This window comes from Cryptomeria japonica, chromosome 4 (genome assembly GCF_030272615.1).
Source record: "Cryptomeria japonica chromosome 4, Sugi_1.0, whole genome shotgun sequence".
Taxonomy (NCBI): domain Eukaryota; kingdom Viridiplantae; phylum Streptophyta; class Pinopsida; order Cupressales; family Cupressaceae; genus Cryptomeria; species Cryptomeria japonica.
In genome coordinates this window covers 59,294,330-59,307,341 of record NC_081408.1, presented here as the reverse complement: position 1 = coordinate 59,307,341, position 13,012 = coordinate 59,294,330, and positions in this window count along the sequence as shown.

The window sequence follows — 13,012 nt, the reverse complement described above, 5'->3', positions numbered from 1 at the left end:
TTTCTCTCAATGTACTCAATATCAAACTCACTTAAGATCATAACCCACTTTGCTAGGCGACCTGTCAAAGCTGCCCTGCTAAGCAAGTATTTCAAGGGATCAATTTTTGCAACTAACAATGTCTGATGATTTAACATATAGTGTCGAAGCTTCTATGTTGCAAATACCACTACTAAACATGCTCATTCAATAGTTGAATAATTTAGTTCATAGCCCACTAGTGTCTGACTGATATAATAAATAGCCCATTCTTTGCCTTTCTCATCTTGTTGGGCTAAGAGAACTCCCAATGCCATTTCAGTTGCAGAAATATACAATATGAATGGCTTCCCTTCTATAGGAGGCATTAGAATAGGTGGCGACAACAGATAATCCTTGAGAGTTTGAAATGCTGATTGACATTGCTCAGTCCATTTAAAAGTGACACCTTTATGCAATAAATGCTGGAAGGGATGACATTTGTCTGCCAATTGAGTTATAAACCGACAAATTGACTGTAACTTCCCTTGCAAACTTCTTAGTTGACGGAGATTGGAAGGAGGAGGCATATCCATTATTGCTTTAACTTTTTCGGGGTCTACTTCGATGCCTCTGTGAGAAACAATGTACCCTAATAATTTACCGACTATGACACCAAAGACACATTTCTTTGGGTTGAGTCTGAGCTTGTAGGTTTCCATTTGATCAAAGATTGGGCCAAGGATGGCTAGATGACTATCTCTTGTGACAAATTTTCATAATAGGTCATCAACATAGTCTTCCATCAAAGTATGCATAAAATCATGGAAAATTGTCGTCATAGCTCTTTGATATGTTGCGCCAGCATTTTTAAGACCAAAAGGCATCACATTCCAGTAGTAGGTACCCCAAGCACATGTGAATGTAGTCTTATGTTGATCTTCAGGAGCAATACAAATTTGATTATATCCAGAAAAACCATCCATCAATGATAGTATCTCATATTTGACAGTCATGTCAACTATGATGTCTATATTCGGCAGTGGAAAATCATCTTTAGGGTATGCTTTATTAAGATCCCTAAAATCCGTACAGATTTTGATGCCCCCAGTTACTTTGCTAACTGGTACCAAATTTGAAATGCAGTCTGCATAATCAATGGGTTTGATAAAGCCCACATTTAGAAATTTTTTTAGTTCTACCTTGACCAAGAGAGCCACCTAGGGATGCATCTTTTTGAGTTTCTATTTGATGGGCTTGGCATCTGATTTTAATGGCAAGTGATGAAGGACTAATTCTGGATCAAGGTCGGGCATATCTGCATAGGACCATGCAAAACTGATCTTCTTCTCAAGAAAGAAATTGACAAAATCTATCTTTTCCTGTTTTGAGAGAGAAGCAGCGAAATGAATGACCTTAGGGTTGTCGAGTGTACCCAAATTTATCTCTTCGGTCATTTCCACAAGAAATGTTGATTTATCCTGACTTGATTAGGGTATGTCCAATCTTCCACCTTTGGGTGCCTCAGAGAGGTTTTCGCTTGCAGGTATGTCTTTTATTTTTACTTTTTCATGATCAGAGAGTGCCTTACGGTTTTCACTCAAAGACCTATTCTTTTGATTTTTTACTTTTTCTTTTTCATTTTTATGACTAGAAGATGGAGTTGACTCCCCAAAATATACCATAGAATCTAAATCAATAGCAAACCCTGCCTTATGATCACCTTGTGGTATGCCTTCCCGTAGTCCAAGGAATTCTACATTTGCTTCGTCATTTTGAAAACAATCCAATTTGAGTGGTTCTTGTTGGTCCTGTTGGATAAGTTGTGGATAGACAAGGGGCATGTCATCATCGGTTTTAAGGAGAGAGAGGGCTAAGATGGTAAAGATGTAAACGTCTGTGGTATCACTGTCTGAACTGCTCATATTTGATTTAGAGCTTGGGTCCCAGAATGACTCTATCCAAGCATTAGGACATGTTTTGGGAGGGGGAGTTATTTCATGTTTGTCTTCCATGGGCAAATCATCAGGGTCAAGGAAAATATCTTTGAGGGCATAGGAACTAGAAGAAAAGGAACTCCATTCCCATTCATTGGAATTAGTTTCGGGTTGGATATCCTCAGGTGTTGTTTCATCATCAGAGTCACACCTTTTTCCACATGTGGTCACTTTGGTAGATGAGGTTCCAATTCGCAATGATACAAAACCTAATCCTAAAGTTGGATGTCGCATCTTGGGTATAATAGGTTCTAGTCTTCCTTTCTTTTCAGGGCCCAAACCACTGTAGCCATCATATCCCTTTTTCTGCAGCATAGTAAACCCTTTTCCATATCTCTCCACTGGCAACTTGACAGGTGGTGTCTCAGTTGGATCCTTATAAAGTCAATCTATGACATCATCATCCAAAGTTTCTTTGTCAGGTTCACCCCATCTTGTAAATGTAGTGGGGGGCTAATATTGAATGACTATCTTAGGTTCCTTTTGCAACAAATGTGGTTTGCCATGTGATTTTGGAGATATTGGTAAATTCCCAATGAGGAATGTTTGAGCCATTGAATACTCTCCGCATCCTTGGTCTTGTATCTTCAATTTTCCTTTGACAACATTTAACAATTCATTGGGATCCACATAATTATGTGAGTGGGCCTCCCTATTAACTGGGACTTGTTGCTTCAAGGAATCCTTTAGATTAGCACAAAATTGAAATGGATTACGATCTCCTGGAATTGTTATCTTAGTCCCATTGTAAGGGTATTTTAAACACTGATGATAAGTAGATGGAACTACTTTCATTGCATGGATCCACGGATGGCCAAGAATCATATTGTAAGGGAGATCAAGGTCTAGGACCTACAGGAAAGTGTTTTCTGTCACTGGACCAACTCTGATAGGCAATGAAATTACCCCTTTAGATGGACACTCAGCATCATCATATGCTTTGATTGTTATTCTTCTAGAAGAATCAATGTCATTTTCTATATAACCAAGACCAATGACCACTCTCAGGGTACAGATGTTAAGACTTGCTCCGCCATCTATCAAGACTCGTCAGATCTTGCAATTATGGACAAAGACCTCAAGATGTAAAGGATCATTATGAGGGAGCTTATCAAGAGAAATATCATTATCAGAAAAGGTGACGTGTTGGGAAATAGCTAGATGTCCAATTCGGGCTTGAAACTGGTCAACATCAATGTCTGTCGGGATAGTGGACTCAGTTAAAGCTTTATCTAGGATTACGCGAAACATAGGGGACATTTTCAACAACTCAAGAATTGATATTTGTGCAGGTGTCTTCCCCAGATGATCTAGGAGATTATACTGACTCGTAGGAGTTGATTTGGGAGGAATTGTAGGAGCTCCTTTCAGGACTATTTTGGATCGATGAGTGGTGACTGCACAAGAAGGATCTTGTCCCTTTATTCTTATGGTGGAAACATACTCATTTGATGCTCAAAAACAATTGATGACATTGTTATAACCAGTATTTGCATAATTAAGATTTGTTGTTTGGGTAGAGTTTGAAGAAGATGCTTTACCCTTATCATGATCAAGCAAAGGAGTTTTAAAAATTGTATGATCAGTGTTAGAGGTCGTGTTGGGTGGGTCTACCTCAATTACTCCTTGATCTAACAAGTCTTGAATCATATGTTTCAATTGAAAACATGATGTGGTTTTATGTCCTTTTGATCGATGGTATTCACAATATGCATTATCATTCCACCAATGCGGCTTTACCAATGGTTCTGCCTTGATATCTGGTAACTTGATAAACTTTTCTTGTATTAATTTTTCATTACTGACTCAATAGGCTCTCCCAATGGTGTAAACTATCAAGGAGGCCCATCCCTTGATCGAAAAGGTTTTCATTGCTAGTTTTGTTGCTGACCTTGTTGTTGATTATATTGTTGGTATTGCGGCTGTTGAGTAACATTGCTTGCTAATGTTTGATTTTGTTCCATAACCGACATATTAGGAGCACTCAATTTATTTATTGTGAACATGGGTTGATTTGCATTCACTGCTCTTGCATCAACAACTCCATCATTAGTGTCATTCTTGTTTTTGTACCAAAATCTATTTCTGTCCCCTGAATTGTTTGTGTTGTCACTGTCTTTGTTGAGCTTAATGATTCCCTTAGCTACAAGAGCAGTTTCAATGTTCATCCCTTTCTTAATGAGTTTCTCAATGGTACTAGGACTTTTCAGTTTGAGTTCATACATCATTTCTGGGACCAAATTTTGAATAAATAAGTTCACTTGTTGTTCTTCAGGTATAGCTAGCAAAGAATGACTATACAAGCTTCACCATCATTGCAAGAAAGTCACTAATGGTTCACCTTGCTTTTGCTTGCTGTTGCATAAATCTGACATAGTCACTTCACTGTCAATGTTGAATGCGAAGTGGGATATAAACTTTTGAGCCAATTCCAACCAAGTCTTTATATTCCTTGGCATATGCAAATACCAATCCATGGCTTGTCTTGTGAGACTTCATGTGAATAAGTGCATTAAATATGTTTCCTCATAACTCACTTCAGTACATGCTACGAAAAATGCTCAAATATGGTCTTTTGGATTGCCATTCCCTTTATATTTCTCAAAATTAGGTGCCTCAAAATGATTAGGGAAGGGAGGGATGTACAAGCTCTTGTCAAATGGATTAGGACATAAATCTTGATCTGTGTACAATTTATTTGTTCCTTTGGTTTCCAATGCGTCAACTTGTCGTTGCAACTTCTCAAGCTGTTGTGCAAATGTGTCAGGTATCAAAGATTTTGGAAGTTCATCATTCACTCTTGGGTGTACTCTTTGCTGATACATCTTGCTCTCCATTGGCTGTTGATGCTCAGAAATTTCTGTCTTTGGTGTCTCTAGCATATAAAGTTCTTGATACAACTTTTGTTGCTGTGGTTGTGCCATGCCTTGACATTGACCCTATTGCTATGCTTCTTGTGGTGGAATCCTGATTGGTAGCCTTGGTTGATATTGCAATTGAGGGTCTTGTTGATATTGCACGAACATTAATTGTGGTTGTGAAGTATGATAATTTGTTTGTCTTGGCACATATTGAGGCACATGTTGTTGTTGATGCTGACGAATTAGAATTTGCTGACTTTGTGCCAATTGTTGTTGTCTTGATGTAAATCCCATCATTGGCAAAAAACTTTGTTTGGGAGGTTTTTGTTGTTTCTCCTTGAGATGGGGTATGGCACTCACATTTACTTGCTGTGTTGTTTGACAAATCCACTGTGGTGGTTGCAAGTTTTAATTAACTTGTAATGGTGCAGAAGACACCGCAACATGTTGTTGAATGCGATATTGTTGTTGTTGTGCATTGCTTGTTTGCACATTCGATTGTGCCTTTTGTGTATTACTCAATTTTTGTAACACTTGTTGTTGGTGCAAACCACTATTTGTGGCTCTTTGTGTTGCCATTATCGAAGGATCTATCACAATATTTTGCGTAATAGGTACTTGAGTATTTGGCAAATATATTGAACTTAATGGGACATAGGAACTTTGCTGCATTGTGGAATTGTTTTGGACATTGGTAAGATCAGGCATTCCAGTCGTAAAGCTTTCTTGCATCTTAGATTTTGATCCACTTGTAATTATTCAAGGAATCATTTCTTGTTGAGAGATAGCTGTCAATATTTGTGTGGCCCTCATTTGATCTTGTGTTAAAGGTGTTGTATTAAATAACGGATTGTTTATTGTTTCAAATGATGACTTTTGAGGAATAGTCACTGTCAATGTTTTTGAAGCACGTTTACTCATCAAGGTGTGTTGAGTTTCTTGTTGCACATTTTTTTCATTTGGATGTGGAGAGAAACTTAACAACTCACCGCCTTGTTGTTTTTGCACATTAATTTGCTCACTTGAGGAGGTCACATTACTCATCATGTCAAGATATTTTTGTGGGAACATCTTAAAGACCTTGTTCAAGAATTTATCCATCTTTTTTGTCAACTTCGGATCTTTAAGGAACATATCAACATCATCGGAAGCATCAGAATCTGATAAAACATTTGGATTTATTTCTTGTTGAATGCCTTGATCTGAACCAAATCCTTGTGAAAGAGTTTGTTCCTCATGTAATGTTTGAATTTCATGTTGTAGGTTCGGTTGATTCCAGTCGAAAGGTGCATTTTCTCTTGGTGTTGGTGGAACACTCCCATATCCCGGTTTCATGGGTACAAACAATGGCTCATATAATAGAGGTGGTCCAAGTTGAACCATTCCATATGGTGGTAATTATGTGTTTGAAAAACCTTCAATTTGTAATGATTGACTAGGTTGAAACTGTGAGTTTGATACATTGTCAATGGGTTGATATGTTGGTTCGCACATCTTCTTAGATTTTGACCTTGTTTCAACAGGCATGTCACTATGCAAATGCAATATTTTTTTGGGATTTTTTTGATTTTAAAAGGATGATGTATGATATGCAACTAAATGCAACTTAAATAGATGAAAATGCAATCTATGGCAAGAATGAAACCTATGTTTTTGTTGTTTTCCAAGATTTGGACAAACTTTTTGAAATGCAAACCTAAAGACTCAACCTTAGGAAGTTGAAATGAAGCCAAGACCTTAAAGGACAAAGGACCAAATGACAATAGGACAAATTGACAATGTCTCACCTATATGCTTGGATACTAAGCTAGGTTTGACAAAAATGATATTAATGAGAGGACAAATTTTAGACAAGGTCAAGACTCCCTAACAACAACTTAGGGTATTATCCAAAGTTTTGATTTTCCAAGTTTGACAAATCAAATTTTTGAGACTAAATGCAAGAAGGCAATGATTATGACAATGACTTAGGATATGACATGAAAATGATCTAAGGATATGATATGACAAGATGAAGCCAAGACAAGATGACAATACAATGACAAGGATATGCGAAGACCAATGACTTGGAATATGCAAAATGCAACCTAGGCAAGACCTAATTTTAGCATGACAAGGATAATGCAGGAATGTCACCTAAATGGAAATATCGCTTGGATATGCCAATGAAATACAAACTTAGGGAAAATGATCTTGGACCTAAGTGCAAAATGAGGACGCTTGCAATGAAAAGGACTAAAATGAAGGGAGATGACAATATGCTTTAGGACCTAAGTGGGACTATGTAAAACCTAGCCTAAAGTGACATGAGTTTTGAAACAAAGAAATTAAATGTTTTGACAAGCCATGTTCAAATGTTGGATGAATACTTGGACAAATTTGGACTTTTGTTCGGATTGTGTTTATAGTTGAAGGTTGTTGATTTTGAAAATCCAAGTTGATTATGAGCACTTTTGAAAGTTTGTTTTTAATTTAATCTTTGACAACTACGGAAGACAAATGTTTGTTTGACTTTGACTCAAGACAATCAAGCACATTTACAACAAATCCTATGGTTGGAAAGGACAATATCTATTGAATCCTCTAATGAAATACAACACTTAGTCAGATAGCTAGATGCTTGGTAGCACTGGCTCCCCCTTACAGTGCACTCACTTCTCGGGCATACCAAGCTTTGAGTTCAAGGGGCATCACTTCCCAAGAACTTGCTATCTCTAACTAAGGAGTACATGAGAGGTGTCTTCGGCATGCACGTATCACAACACCTGAGCCAATAGATAGAAGGATTTTGGCCTCTAAAAACAAGAGATTCTAGTAAGGGCTTCTGTTCAGGTGGGTATTGATCCGGTGAATAAATCATCGCAATACCATTCCAGCACCCGTTGTCTACAACTTTCATTGCATCCACAATTATTTAGAGTGGTTCGGAAGAGCTTGGCTTTAGCCCATCACCACTTTGGGTCATTCCCTCTCACCAATGTCTATGCGAAGTGCTAGGCAAATCGGGAGGCAGGCCCAATTCTAAGGGTTAAAACATGCAATCAAACTAAAAGCAAACAAAGCATGCATGGTGTTCATTAACCTTTAAGAAATTAAATGTGCAACTACTTTAAAAATCACATGCAAGATGTTTTAATAAAAGTCTTTGACCGTGTCCTGCATAAGATTTGTTAGTAGTTTCATTTTCATGTCTTTGTCACACGTAACACCAAGGTGCTGCATAGAGAATCAGTACCAAAGAAAAACCAGAACATAAGAACAGAATGAAAACAAAGTAATTTGCAAGTAAAAACACTAGTTTCACCTCTGTTTCTGGCCTTACATAGGCACATAATGTCTCAACATAGGCACAAAATGCCTTGACACAGGCGCAAAATGCCCTGCCATAGGTGTAGATCTCTTTGACACAGGCGCAGATCACTCTGACATAGGTGCAGGATGCCCTGACACAAGCGTAGAATGCTTTGACATAGGCACAAAAGTGTCCAAAAAGCTCTGAGTCACCCTATTTCTTGATTTTTCACCTACAAATCACCTCAAAAGCACTCAAAAACATGGTTAGGGGGTTAGTTCACATCGGGTTCACCAAAAAATGTAGATCAAGAATTTGGAAATTATCAAAGCAATAGACATTAAACTAGCTCGATCACAAAAAACTAGATTGCAATGATAACAAATCCTAATTACAATCAATAAAGGCATGGAGATGAAATACTACAATAAAAAGAAAACCAAAGCCTATATCTCCTTCATTGTTCCTCCATTGTTCTTCTTTCACCTTCCAATTTGATGTTGTTCTCACCTACAAAGTGCATTTGCAAGTGGAAAGCAAGTTATTGATGAAATTTGTAGCATAAGGTTACTCGAAAATGTGATTGATTGATTGAAGAAAATCATCCAATTTATAGACAAATTGGAGAGATGACAAGATTAGCATGAAGAGATTTGAAAGGAAATTTCAAATCAAGAATGAAAAATATGACAAATTATGACAAAATTGACATTTTCTATGCAAGATTGATTGATTGACAAATTATGACAAAATTGACATGCAAGATTGATTGATTGACAAATTATGACAAAATTAACAAAATTGAAATGCCATTCTCATGAAATTAGGGGAAATATTAGAAAAATTGAAGAAAATAGGAGAAATAGAAAATTAGGAATTAGGAGAAATCACTAAATTGGAAAATTGAGGAAAAAGATGAAATAGAAATTAGGTGAATTAATTAATAGGTTTTCATCCATTAATTAATTCATGAAAAGACCTAGGACTAAATAAATAGATTTATTTAACCCACCAAGAATAAGAAAAGGATTTAACAATCAAATCATAAAACCCTAGAAATAAGAGGACAAGGAATTAGGTCAAGACAACAAGAAATTAATGTCGATTCGATCATGATTTTGATTGACAAAGGACCAATGCTGATAAATGATTGAGATTGGTTGACAAATTGACCAAGGTTGACAAAGAGATCAAATTGATAGGCGACAATTGATGAGGAACAATGACTAATTGATCCAAATTGACACGATTGAAAAGGACAATGATCGATGACGAATTGATTGCAAAATGACAAGATTGATCAGGACAAGGATCGATGATGAATCGATTGCAAAATGACAAGATTGACAAGGATGAGGATCGATGATGAATCGATCGCAAAATGACAAGATTGACAAGAGGACAAGGATCCATGATGAATCGATCGCAAGGTGACAAGATTGACAAGGACGAGGATCGTTTACAAATTGATCGCAAGATGACAAAAATTGACAAGGACAAGGATCGATGATGAATCGATCACAAGGTGACAAGATTGACAAGAGGAAAAAACCCTAATTCCATCATCGATTAGGATTGACGATGTCCAAAATGATGATAAATGAGCATGCACATTGATGCGATAGGATAAGATCGACCAAAATCATGACTGAAGATTGCTATTGACAAGACCTAATTCGAAAGTGATAAAAGTGAGGAATGCAGAAGAAGGACTCGATGCTCGCAAATGATAAAGACCAAGTGCGCAACATAGAAGAAATGTTAATGCAACGCAAAAACCCTAAAATAAGGCAATGCGCAAATGTTAAAGTATGACTACGCAAGCGATGACCATTTTTAGATGTCTACAGATGTCAACTGGTATTACTATCTTCGATGTCAACCGACCGTATGTGCAGTTGAGGCCAACCGGTATGCAAGCTAGAGTCACCGGTATACAAGTTGATGAATGGGTATGAAGAAACTGATATCCAGTGAACAAGTGGGCGAACATGTTAGTATACATGTTGGTACTAATTGGTAAGATGATGATTGATAAGACTACAAAGTGAACATGCCACTTGTATGTTAGTAAGATACAATTTAGCAAGACTCCCACTGATAAATGATGCTATCCATAGAAGAAGAGAAGATTGAAGGAAGAATGTTGCCTAAGGATTGTAAGGCAGTTGCATTTTCTCAATAAAAAAAGAAGTCACACCATTGGCCAACATATGACATAGATCCTCTCCCACCAGTGATTAGTAGATTGTGAGTCACTTGTATCCAACTCAACTGACCAGATAATATGTATGAGCCTCCAACATGTGAGATCAAAGATGTGCACTTGATAAATAAGCAGGTGAGCTACCAGAACAAACAAGGAGTGATGAGTTTGTCACTTCGACAAACCAGCTAAGAGGAGAACCTGTCAGATGAAGAAGGAAAGGTTTAGGTGTAGACATAGAGTGCAAAGAGAATGAAGATGTAGTTTGGTGCAATGATAGTTGAAGACTACTTGCATGATGTTATCATGCATGTTACTAACATGAAGGCAAATGTAGAGTCCGAACTAGTAAACAAGGATACCGACATGCAACAAAGTGTACTGAGAGACAAAAGTGAAGTGCTCTCAGTCAGTTGACGAAGCACATGGTGAGTCACCCTAGATAGCTGCTAAGAACTGACACGTGTGATGATTGGGCTCACATAATCCACCAACACAAGAAAGGTGAATGCAAGAAGGTTAACCGGTAAGGAAAGATATATGAGCAGGGTAGAGAACAGGTAGGCAAAGAGGGACTAGTGGTATGAAGCACACACCGGTTTTGTGTAATTTGTCAGTGACCAAGTCAGACCGACTTAGTGAGCTAAGGTGGATGCCGATAAAGGTGCCACATGGAGACAAGGTGGCAAAAATGCATGCAATGGTAGATGGAGTGTACATCGATGAGGTAGTTATAGAGTTGGTCGACATTAAATGTAGACCCCGTAAATCATGGGATGTGTTGTAAAGGTGTGTAGTTCAAGGAAGGTCAAATAGAGGTGATCAATGGGATACATCGATCGATGCAAAATGTCCAGGTGGAGAATGAGGTTGGTGATGCAATCTACTGACCCATTTATGGTGATTGATGAAGTGCCTTGCTGATGGACTCTCCATGTTTGCTAAGCATAGCAAACGTGCATTGAAAGAAAGAAGATATGGTAGGTGATGTCTGATTGCTTGCAGGTTGTTTATATTCATGCCGAATGAGATTTGAATAGATTTGACACTCCTCATGATCAGTGGAAGAAACCCTAGCCCACCAATAGTTTGAAGTTGCATTTTGGTAGGAGAGCTCAAATATAAGTATGCAAACCAAAGATGGAGTGTGATTGATGTTGCCACAAGGGGTGGTGCTAGTTGAATGAAAAGAGTCGATCTAACCATGAGAGTGAAATAACTGAGCATTTGGAGGTGCAACCGATAAGAGGATTGAAAGTGGTTTAATTTGTAAGGCCAAGGAAACTGGTAAATTGTTATAGAGTTTAATAGTAGTATAAACCAATAGAGTCTGCACTGGTAAGAAGCAGGCAGAGAAGAGTGAAGCATGCAGAGAGAGTGTTGAAGGAGATCTAGCAAAGTGAAGGGAAAAGCAGGGTTGAACTGGTACTGAGGAAGTCATTGATAACTAGGTGCAAAGAAAGACAACCGTTAGAGCCTAAACCGGCAAGGCAACAACATAAAGCTAAGAAGAGAGAGGAAGATAGTAAGCAGAGGTCAGAAAAGGAGGAGATAGTGTGACTGGAGATAGAAGTGAACCAGTAAGGTAGTGGAGTGTGAAATGAAAGAGAGGTAGTAGATTGGAAGACAGAGAATACTATCAACAAAGCTGAGTAGGTGAGAAACTGGTAGAGAGAGTTTACATGTAGAGGTTACATAACTCATTTGTAACTAGGATTTGAATTTTATTTTGTTTAGATATAATGTATTGTTGTCACTGAGTTGGAGCTCGATGCAGCGGTTGGTGCCCTAAAATCAGGGGTTAGTGCTCCTTGGTTTGGTGCCCTAAAGCAGGAGTGGTACTCCTTGGGTTGGTTCCCTAAATGTTGTAACCGAGTGTTTCATTGTGAGGCTAGATTGGAGAAATAGTCTCCAACAACTTTTCTCACCGAGGTTCATCCCATCTTGGCTTTTCCTTGTATTTTCCAGTGTCATGTGATGTGCCTTTATGTGGTTGCATTGTGATGTGTTTCTTTATCTCATCGATAGGTTTACTTAGTGTTTGCATTGCTAACTGATACTCACTCTTAGTATTAAAAGGTTAAAGAGTTTTGGAAACCACTGATTCACCCCCCCTCTTAGTGGAACATTGTGTCCAAAAATTGGTATCAGAGCCTAGGTTCCCAGTTGATAAGTTTTCTCTAGCTTGGGTAGATTCTGGTATAAGGACACAATGGGTTGTTTTGAGTCAATATATGCTCTGATGTTTAATGGGTTTAACTATTCCATTTGGTATTATAGAATTGAAGTCTACCTGTCCTCATTAGGGTATGATGTCTGGATGTATGTTGTAAATTATCTCCCTAGCCATGTCAATCCTCCCACTGATTTAGAAGCAGAAAGAAGATACCAATGTAATGATGAAGTAATCAAGGCTATACTCTATGGGCTCTTAGATGATGTTTCCTCATAGGTAGAAAGATGCAAATCGACAAAGAGTTTGTGGGATAGGTTGAAGAAGCTTTATGTCAATGAACCTAGCACTGCAAAACTAGTTTATGGAAGCAAGAAGATCAATGAAATAAACATGTGCATATGATGAAGATAGATTAGCCAGTTGTTAGAGTAGAAATGATGAAGAAGGATCCCACCTTTTCATGGCTCAAGAGACAAAATGTGAGGAGAACACATCATAAGGTGACAATATAGATGAATCTCC